The following is a 10,524-nucleotide window of genomic DNA, read 5'->3' as shown; positions in this document are numbered from 1 at the left end:
CCTGACCTCTCTGCACTCAAACAGCTATAACTTTAGCTACAAAGGTCCAAACGACGCGGTTCCAGTTCTGTTGGAAAGCTAACGTCCGGGGCTTCGATTTGATATATAATATGCCATAGTTTCTCTGACGCTAGGTGACACGACCGCGTGCTCCATGCGGCCACGTCGCAAGTGACGAAAATCAGCGAATCTGAATTCGCAACCAGCGAATTCTGGACTGTTTTGACCCAATTTGCGGCCCAGAAAACACAGATTAGAGGCTATAAAGTGGGGGAATGCATCCATTCATAGGAAGGCTCTCATATTCACAATTTTAGAAGTAGATGTAGTTTTTAGAGAGAGAGGTTCTCTCCTCTCTCTCTCTTAGGATTAGGATTTAGGATTTCTCTTAGTTTTAGGAGTAGCTCTCAATCCCAGGTTCTTTATTTTTATTATTTTCCCAATTTTATTTATGAATTCTTCTATGTTACAGATTACTCTTTGAATTAATGTTATTTGAGGTATTTCAGACTTATAATTGCTCTCTTTAGTTTATGCTCTTTGTTTATCCAAATTATTTTCATTCAAGTAGACTTTTTTCCCTTTTGGCTTTGGTTGAGTCATTGGAGACACTTGAGTTATCAAACTCATTGCTGATTAAAAATTGGATTTCTTCATTTCATTAATTCAAGTTCCAATAACTATAGCCTTTCCCAAGGAAAGACTAGGACCTGAGGAATCAGAATTAATTCATCCACTTAACTTACCTTCATAGTTAGAGGTTAACAAGTGGGAGAAAAATTTAATTATCATTACAATTGATAAGGATAACCAGGATAGGACTTCCAGTTCTCATACCTTGCCAAGAGTTTATTTTACAGTTATTTATTTATTTTTATTGCTCAAAAATATACCTGTGCGCATTGTCCAAACTTCCAAAACCCCCAATTTACAATCTTCATAACCAATAATAAGAACATACTTCCCTGCAATTCCTTGAGAAGACGACCTGAGGTTTAAATACTTGGTTATCAATTTTTTAAAGGGTTTGTTACTTGTGACAACCAAAACATTTGTACGAAGGAATTTTTGTCGGTTTAGAGACTATATCTACAACGCGACTGTTTTTATGACATTCTTTACTGGCAAAAATCCTAACGTCATGCTCCTAAAAGAAAAATGAGAAAAATAAAAAAAAAAAGAAAAAGAAAAAAAATGGGAAAAGAAAATTAGGGAAAAGAAAAAAAAAAGAAGGAGAAAGAAAAAAAAGGGGGACAAAATGCCCCAAAGCAAAGTGAAGCAATAAAAATGAATGCATAAGTGTTGGGAAATGTAAAGAACATGCATGAGTATGTGGAAAAGTGAAGAATGGATAGTTAGATTAGAACTTAATTGTATAGGCTATTATATAAGTTAGGTGGGAAAGTCTAGGCTAATCAAAGATTCAAATTCTAGTCTACTTAACCATATATGACCATACCTTGACCCTAACCCCATTACAACCTTAAGAAAGACCTCATGATAATTGTATGCATGCATTGAATAATTGTTGATTGCTAGATGAAGAACAAATCTTGGAAAGCATGATTAGGGGGGGAATTGAGTAAATCAACCCCTAAACACTTGAGTGACTAGAGCGGATACACATCCGGTGAGGGTTCGATCACTCAATTGCATGTTCTCACCATGATCATCCTTATTCATGCAAGCTTGTAAATCATTTTTTATCATTCAATACAATTGTGGGTTGGATTTCAATTTTCACTACTTTAACCATCATGCTTACATATATCTCTTGGAAGTTGATTTGTTTTGACCAGGCAATTGTATTCATATAGGTAGTTGCATTTAGATAGTTTGAATATAGTTTAGTTCCATTGAATAAATGCCATACCCTTTACTTCATTCTTGGTATAGCATGAGGACATGCTATGGTTTAAGGGTGGGGAGGTTGATAAACCCCCTTTTTAGGGTTTATCATGTGTTGAATTTAGAGCATTTTATCAACCTTTTCTCACTTTTATTCAATGAAATAGCATGGTTTTGTGATTCTCCCTTAAATTGTGCTTAAGTGTGAAAACATACTTTTTAGACCTTGAATTTGATGATTTTAATTCACCTTTGATCCCACTAGATGCCTTGATGAGTTTGCTAGTGATTACATGATTGAAAAGGCTAGGAATGGATCAAAGGAGTGAAGAGAAAAGCATGCAAAGTGGAGAACACATGAAAAAGCCAAAGATTTGGATATATTCATCCACGCGCACGCGCACTGTACGCGCAGGCGAGGATCGCGAAGACTCAAGGGACGCGCACGCGTGATGTACGCGTAAGCGTCGGTGGCCGCACGTGACTTTTAAGAGGAAAACGTGCCCAACAAATTTTGAGAGCTGTGGGGCCCAGTCTGCAACCAACTTTGGCGCCAAATTGCTTTAAAGAACCAAGGATTGAAGGAATATACATGAATTCACAATCACTCACATGCATTCCATCATTAGGGACATTGGGATTAGTTTAAAGTTAGTTTTAGAGAGAGAAGCTCTCACTTCTCTCTAGGAATTAGGATTAGGTTTAGTTCAATAATCTTAGATCTAGATTTTAATTCATGCTCTCTTCTACTTCTACTTCTCAATTCTTTGTTGTTACATGTTATTCTTCTATTCTTTTGTTGTAATTTCTTCTACTCTATTTCCATATTTGTTGTTGATCTACTCTTGTTTCTTCTACTTTCTTTCAATTCAATTTGAGTTAATTCATATCAATAATGTTCTTTTTTATTATTGTTGTTAATTCCTTGCAATAATTGTTGTTAGATTTCATTCTTATTGTCAATTTACTATGCTTTCCTTTATGCCTTCCAAGTGTTTGTCAAAATGCTTGAGAAGATGTTATAGTAGAATTTTATGTTCTTGGCTTGGGAAGGTAACATAGAAATTCTTGAGTTGCTAATGTCCAAGTGATTGATAGTTGATAGCCATTGACTCTAGTTCTCATTAATTCAATTAGTGAATAGCTAGGACTTATGGTCTTGGATTGATATAGCTCATTTGACTTTCCTTTACTTGTTAGAGGATGACTTAGTGGGATTGATCCTTGCAATTATCATATTGTGGTTAGCAATAAGGATAGAGATCCTTGACCACCAAACCTTTCCAAGACCTTTTTGTCATTTTATTTCCTTTATTATTTAATTTCCTTGTCTCCTACTCAAAACACCAAAATATACATGTCCATGACCAATAACAAGAACACAACCCTGCAATTCCTTTGAGAGACGACCCGAGGTTTAAATACTTCGGTTTATAATTTTAGGGGTTTGTACTTGTGACAAACAAATGTTTGTATGAAAGGATTATTGTTATTTTAGGAACTATACTTCGACGAGATTTCAATTATGAAATTCTATACCATCAAAAATCCATTCATTAATTGACCTTTTCTTTTTCATGGATATGGTCCTTTGTTTCTTGGTGACAATCCTTTTTCCAGCTTCACTTCTTTGTTTTCCAAGCTTGGGTGTTGTGTGATGATGGGTTGGAAATGAATTCCAACACCTAACTCACCGACAAGTGTATCGGGTCGCATCAAGTAATAATAACTCACATGAGTGAGGTCGATCCCACAGGGATTGAAGTATTGAGCAATTTTAGTTTAGTGGTTGATTTAGTCAAGCAAACAAGAGTTGATTTGAGTGATTTGTAATTGACAGAAGCTAAATTGCATGAATTGTAAAGGGAGAAGGGAGGATTGCAGTAAATCAAAGAGAACAAAAAGTAGAAGTGCTGAATCTTAAAGAACAAGTAAAGTAAATGGCAGAAACTTAGAGAGCAAGAAATGTAAATTGCAGAAACTTAGAGTGCAAGAAATATAAATTGCTTGAATATTAAAGGGCTTAGGGAGCTGGGATTGCAGTATCTAAACAAAGAAGAGTAAATTGCAAAAAGTAAAAGAGCAGAAGATAATTTGAATTGAAATAATCTCAAATAGAAAGGTAAATTTGCTTGTAGAAGCATTTAGCAGATAAACTAAATGGAAATGCAAGATCTCAGGGGTCAAGAGACTAGAAAACTAAGTCTAGATCTCACTACCTTCCTTGATCCAATCTAGAAGACAATTTAAAGAGAATTGAAGATGAATTTCAGTAAAGAAGAATACAAATTCTTGAATTATGCAGTAAATTGAACAAAGAGATCTTAAGAGGAGAGTGAGACAGAATTTCCTCAATTCTTCACACTTAAGACTCAAACAAAGCTTTGCAGAAAAGAAAACAAGAAAACCCAGAGGAAGAGAACTCAATTCTCCTTCCCAAGTCAAGCCAAAGTTTTTAGAAAAATGAAAACTCCAAACAAAAGCTAAAATGAAAAAGTTCTCCAATCAAAATTCAAAAAAAGTAAAAAGTAAAAGTCCCTCGTTCATCTCACTAACACCTATTTATACACTTCCTAATTTGGATCTAAGAATTTGGGAAGGCCCTAAAATTTGGTGAAGAAATGAATTAAATTTGATTTTCGATGGATTTTTGGCCCATGGCATGCTCCCAAGGCAAAGCTCAGGTGTTACCAAGAGTCGAGCCTTGGTTCTCTTTCTTCCAAAGTGTTGCACGCATTTCTCATTATGACAAGGAAATTAAGCTCTTTGCAAGAGCTCTAAGCTCTTGGCAAGAGCTTTGCTTGCCTCTTGAGGTTCCAAGGTTCGATACCCAGGGAGAGCTAATGCTGGCCATTTTCTCTTACAACTAAGTAGCACCTAATGCCTTGCTTCCTTGAAGTGCCCGGTTCGATTCTTGGTGAGTGAAAACAAGCCAATTTTGGCTTGTTTCTCTTGCAAAGTAGCGTTTCAACCTTCTCTCATGCCTTGGGTTCGAATCTCCTGGAGTGAAAACAAGCCAATTTTGGCTTGTTTTCCTTGTAAGGTAGCATTACACTCTCCCCCTTTGGTCTTGAGTTCAAACCTTGGTGAGTGCATTGGTGAGCTTTTCTTCCTTGATTTTCTTCAAAGAAAGCCCAAAAAAGCTCTTGGCAAAGCTCTTGGCAAGAGCTGAGTTTTGAGTTTGCCTTGCTTCCTTATTCCTTGTAGCGCTTGGTTAGTCTCTTGGCAAGAGCTCTAGGCTCTTGGCAAGAGCTTTGTGCTCTTGCTCTTTGCTTGGCCTTTGATTTTTGAAGTAAAGCTCTCCACAAGAGCTCTAAGCTCTTGGCAAGAGCTTTGTGCTCTTGCTCCTTGTTTTGAGCCACGATTTTCTTCCTTTGGGCCACGCTTCTCTTTCTTTGAGCACTCTCCCTAGGCCACGCTTTTCTCATTTTTTTTCTTTTCTTCACCTACAAGTAATCAAAACAACCAATCAAAGTATCACCAAATTCACAAGGTTTAAAATTCATTTAAAAATCAATTAATTCAAGCTTAAACCTCATGATCTTATGCCAATTAAAGGGTGGTTAATTGATTCAAATAAACCATGCAATTCCACTCCAAATTACTAACTTACAATGCAAGACATGCATAAAAACTAATGAAACAAGTGAAAAAATTCTTGCAAAGCTATCATATGATGACTTGTCATCACAACACCAAACTTAAATCTTTCTTGTCCCCAAGCAAGAAAAGAGATTTATGTCCAAAGGTTCTTTCAATATAAGTGGATTGAAGAATAACATGTAATATCCTGTGAGTGAAGTGATTAAGTGACAGTGGGGTGAACTCTAAATTATATGCTCATGCAAGGGCTTCAGTGCTTACTAGTCCCTACATCTTGGAAGTCTTAGGTCTTAGGACTTTTATCCAAATGATATCATGGAGATCTCTCTATAGGTAATCACCTTGAAGCAGCTTATGATTTCTGTGTTTTGGCCTTGACTCTAAGTGTCATGTCTCAAAGCGGCTCTTTAAATAAGCTTTCAATCAATACTCCTAAACCAGTTGGTTTTAAGGTATTAGGTGTTAAAGCACCCCTAAGGATTTACTTGCTCAAGCCTCTCTCTTTGACATAATTCGACCACAAGCATTTACTAGGATAATTTAATAACTCTTTGAGTTCTTGTTTCTTTCTTCTTTTTTGCCTAGTATTTGATGCTCAGAACTTTGGGCCATGCTCTTTTGTTTTTGTATTTTCTTTATTTTCTTTAGTTTGCTGCTTCTTGGATCAATAAATGTTTGAGAATCTCTAAAATACTTCTTTGAACTCCATGTCCTGCCTATGAGCTCCCATGCAAGTTTTCATAAGCATGCAACCTCAATTCATAATCATACAACTAGAACCACCACTTCTCCTAATCTTTTGCTTGCCTCAAAACTGTTTAATTCTTCAATCCTTCTTTTCAAAAAACTGTTATGTGATGCCTTTTTGAGACATTGAGTGCAAGCAAGGTTGGAGAGTATAGGGTTGTGAATAATCAAGCATCTCAATTATTGAATTACAGAAAAACTATACTAGACAGACAGACAGACAGGGGTACAATATCACTTTCAATCATAGCAGTGTCTGATGCAAAATAATCACTTAACAATACAAACTTTTGGAGTTTACATGCTTTACTCCTCATCATCATCATCACTGGTCTTCACATTCCTCTTTATCTCTTTGGTTGATGATGCTTAATCCTTCCAAAAACTTGGATAAACCTCTGCAATGATGTTGAAAGTTGCTTGTTCCCCAAGCACTTGAAAGAAGAAGTGGTTAGCATGCATGAATTATTTGTGGTCTTTTGAACTTACTTTGGTGTGGGAACGCCAAACTTAGTACCTTGCCAATGGTTCTCATGCATCAAATTAACCATATGTGAAACTCTTTTTCTTTGCTAAAGGCAATAAGACTAAAATCTAGAAAACAGACATTGGTTAAGTAGTTTCTTTGATTGCTTGGCACTAGCAACCCTTTATGCAGATGGTGAGAATGTGTTTTTAAATGAGATTTTTGGTGGAACACCAAACTTAGCATTCTTCATTCTCCCTTAAATTGTTTTAGTGTTCAACACGAAACTTAGCTCCTTGCAATATAGATAAAGCTACTTAGCCTTTTTATTGACATAGCTATGGAAAGAAAACTACCTCAGGTTGGGTTGCCTCCCAACAAGCGCTTCTTTATTGTCATTAGCATGACATCCTCCATTCTTTGATCATGGAAGTTGAAAATCCTGTTGCCTTTGATTTTTTCCTCTTGCTGTGGGCTTCCTTTCCTCTGTTTCTTCTTGTGGAACTTCTCTGTGGTGCTTTTCTTGGATGATTGTTTCTTTTTCCATAGCCCTGTCACTTTCCTCTATGATTGCTTTCCATTTCTCCCACCTAGCAGTTTTTTTTGTCATCTTTCGGGTTGTTTTCAGTGGCCCTGGGGAGGATATTTGTCCTTTTCTCACCCTTTTCTGCAATGTGTTTAGCCATTTGTTCTATTTGCCTCTCAAGTTTTCTGATTGAGGCTTCTTGGTCTCTACTTTTTGTGACTTGATCTTTCCTTGCTGCTTCCTGATCTTGTATTGCCATTTATTGAATTTTCATGAATTTCTCCATCCTTATCTCTAGACTACAGATTCTTTGGAAGTTTGGATTCGGTTGTGGTTGCGTTAAATGGGATGGTTGTTGAAAGTTGTTTTGGGAGAATTGTGAAGTGTGATGGGGTTGGAAGTATGTGTGTTGTGGTGGTGTGTAGTTGTTGTTGTTGATAAGGTGGTGTTTGTGCTGGTTTGTGAAGTTGGGGTTGTTGTAATTGAGGTCCCTTGGTCCTTGATTTTGGTGCTCACTCCTCCAGTTGGAATGAGTCCTCCAGGGTGGGTTGTATACCTCATCCTGAGACTTGTGTTGGAACAGGCTTGAGGTACTGTTTGGAGAGTGTAATCGCTCAGGACTTTGTTGCTCATAGTTAATTGCTCCAAAACCTTTTTTAGATTAATTCCAACCATGTGAGTTTTGAGGTGGGTTGTGTGCATTTACTATAGCAGTTTGCAGCTCATTGATTTTTCTGACCATCAGCTTCATTTGTTGCTGAAGTTGTTGGTGTATCTGCTTGTTTTGGGCCATGATTGCACTTACACCTTCAATTTCCATCACTCCCTTCTCTTGTGTGGATGGTTGCATTTCCGCCTCTAGCTTACCAATTTCCTGGGGTGGCTTCAACTTGGCCAGGAATTCACTCACTAGATCCTCCCATCCGGTGATGCTTCCTTGTGGGAAGGCTTCAAGCCATTGAGCAACTTTGTTCATGGTGATGAGCGGATGCTTCAATTCATGGGTTACATTGTCATCTAGGGTAAGGACACTACTACCACAATAACTAGGATTTGTTGGGTTCTCCTCCATGATCTGCACAATCACAATCAGTCCAAATGAAGATTGAATATACTCATGCCAAAATGTGGTTAGAGGGTTAGTTGACACAATGTGTCAAACAGTTAATAGGCTTGAAAGATCAATAGAAGAAAATTGCTTCTGTCGTATACTCAGCAAGGAAAAACACAAGAAACACACAGAACTAGAAAACCAGTAACACTTCAATCTATTGCTAGAGTGAAGTTTTGGTTAGCTTAGGCAAAAATTCAAACAGTTAATGTGTTAGCTGAAAACAAAAAAAATGCTTAATCTATATCACCATCTCACTTAATCATTGTCAACCTAATCAATCCCCGGCAACGGCGCCAAAAACTTGATGGGTTGGAAATGAATTCCAACACCTAACTCACCGGCAAGTGTACCGGGTCGCATCAAATAATAATAACTCACGTGAGTGAGGTCGATCCCACAGGGATTGAAGGATTGAGCAATTTTAGTTTAATAGTTGATTTAGTCAAGCAAACAAGAGTTGATTTGAGTGATTTGTAATTGACAGAAGCTAAATTGCATGAATTGTAAAGGGAGAAGGGAAAATTGCAGTAAATCAAAGAGAACAGAAAGTAGAAGTGCTGAATCTTAAATAACAAGTAAAGTAAATGGCAGAAACTTAGAGTGCAAGAAATGTAAATTGCAGAAGCTTAGAGTGCAAGAAATGTAAATTGCTTGAATATTAAAGAGCTTAGGAAGCTGGGATTGCAGTATCTAAACAAGAGTAAATTGCAACAAGTAAAAGAGCAGAAGATAATTTGAATTGAAATAGATCTCTGGTGCGCAGAAATTGTGATTACACTTTGATTATGTAAAATTCATCGCTCTTTCTTTCCCTGGTAATGGCACCAAAAAAACATGATGCCAATACCATGGTTCACAACTTCGCACAACTAACCAGCAAGTGCACTGGGTCGTCCAAGTAATACCTTACGTGAGTAAGGGTCGAATCCCACAGAGATTGTTGGTATGAAGCAAGCTATGGTCACCTTGTAAATCTCAGTCAGGCGGATATAAAATAGTAATGGGGTTTTAGAAAATAATTAATAAAATAGTGATAGAAATACTTATGAAAATCATTGGTGAGAATTTCAGATAAGCAAATAGAGATGCTTTCGTTCCTCTGAACCTCTGCTTTCCTGCTATCTTCATCCAATCAGTCTTACTCCTTTCCATGGCTGGCTTTATGTAATGCATCACCATTGTCAATGGCTACTTTCGGTCTTCTCTCGGGAAAATGATCCAAATACCCTGTCACGGCACGGCTAATCGTCTGGAGGCGTCACCCTTGTCAATGGTTACATCCTATCCTCTCAGTGAACATGGTCAACGCACCCTGTCACGGCACGGCTATTCATCTGTCGGTTCTCGATCATACTGGAATAGGATTTACTATCTTTTTGCGTCTGTCACTACGCCCAGCAATCGCGAGTTTGAAGCTCGTCACAGTCATTAAATCATTGAATCCTACTCGGAATACCACAGACAAGGTTTAGACTTTTCGGATTCTCTTGAATGCCGCCATCAATCAAGCTTATACCACGAAGATTCTGGTTAAGAGATCTAAGAGACACTCATTCAATCGAAAGTAGAACGGAAGTGGTTGTCAGGCACGCGTTCATGGGGAATGATGATGATTGTCACGTTCATCACATTCAGGTTGAAGTGTGAATGAATATCTTAGAAGCGAAATAAGATGAATTGAATAGAGAACAGTAGTACTTTGCAATAATCTTTGAGGAACAGCAGAGCTCCACACCTTAATCTATGGAGTGTAGAAACTCTACCGTTAAATATACATAAGTGAAAGGTCCAGGCATGGCCGAATGGCCAGCTCCTCTGATCTAAGAACCAGGCGTCCAAAGATGTCTAATGCAATAGTAAAAGGTCCTATTTATAATAAACTAGTCACTAGGGTTTACAGAAATAAGTAATTGATGCATAAATCCACTTCCGGGGCCCACTTGGTGTGTGCTTGGGCTGAGCTTGAGTGTTGCACATGTAGAGGTCCTTCTTGGAGCTGAACGCCAGCATTTGTGCCAGTTTGGGCGTTCAACTCTGGTTTTGGATCCTTTTCTGGCGCTGGACGCCAGAATTGGGCAGAGAGTTGGTGTTGAATGCCAGTTTGCGTCATCTATTCTTGGCCAAAGTATAGACTATTATATATTTCTGGAAAGCTCTGGATGTCTACTTTCCAACGCAATTGGAAGAGCGCCATTTTGAGTTCTGTAGCTCCAGAAAATA

The sequence above is a fragment of the Arachis ipaensis genome, chromosome B05 (assembly GCF_000816755.2).
Source record: "Arachis ipaensis cultivar K30076 chromosome B05, Araip1.1, whole genome shotgun sequence".
NCBI lineage: Eukaryota > Viridiplantae > Streptophyta > Magnoliopsida > Fabales > Fabaceae > Arachis > Arachis ipaensis.
This window is presented reverse-complemented; position numbering follows the sequence as displayed.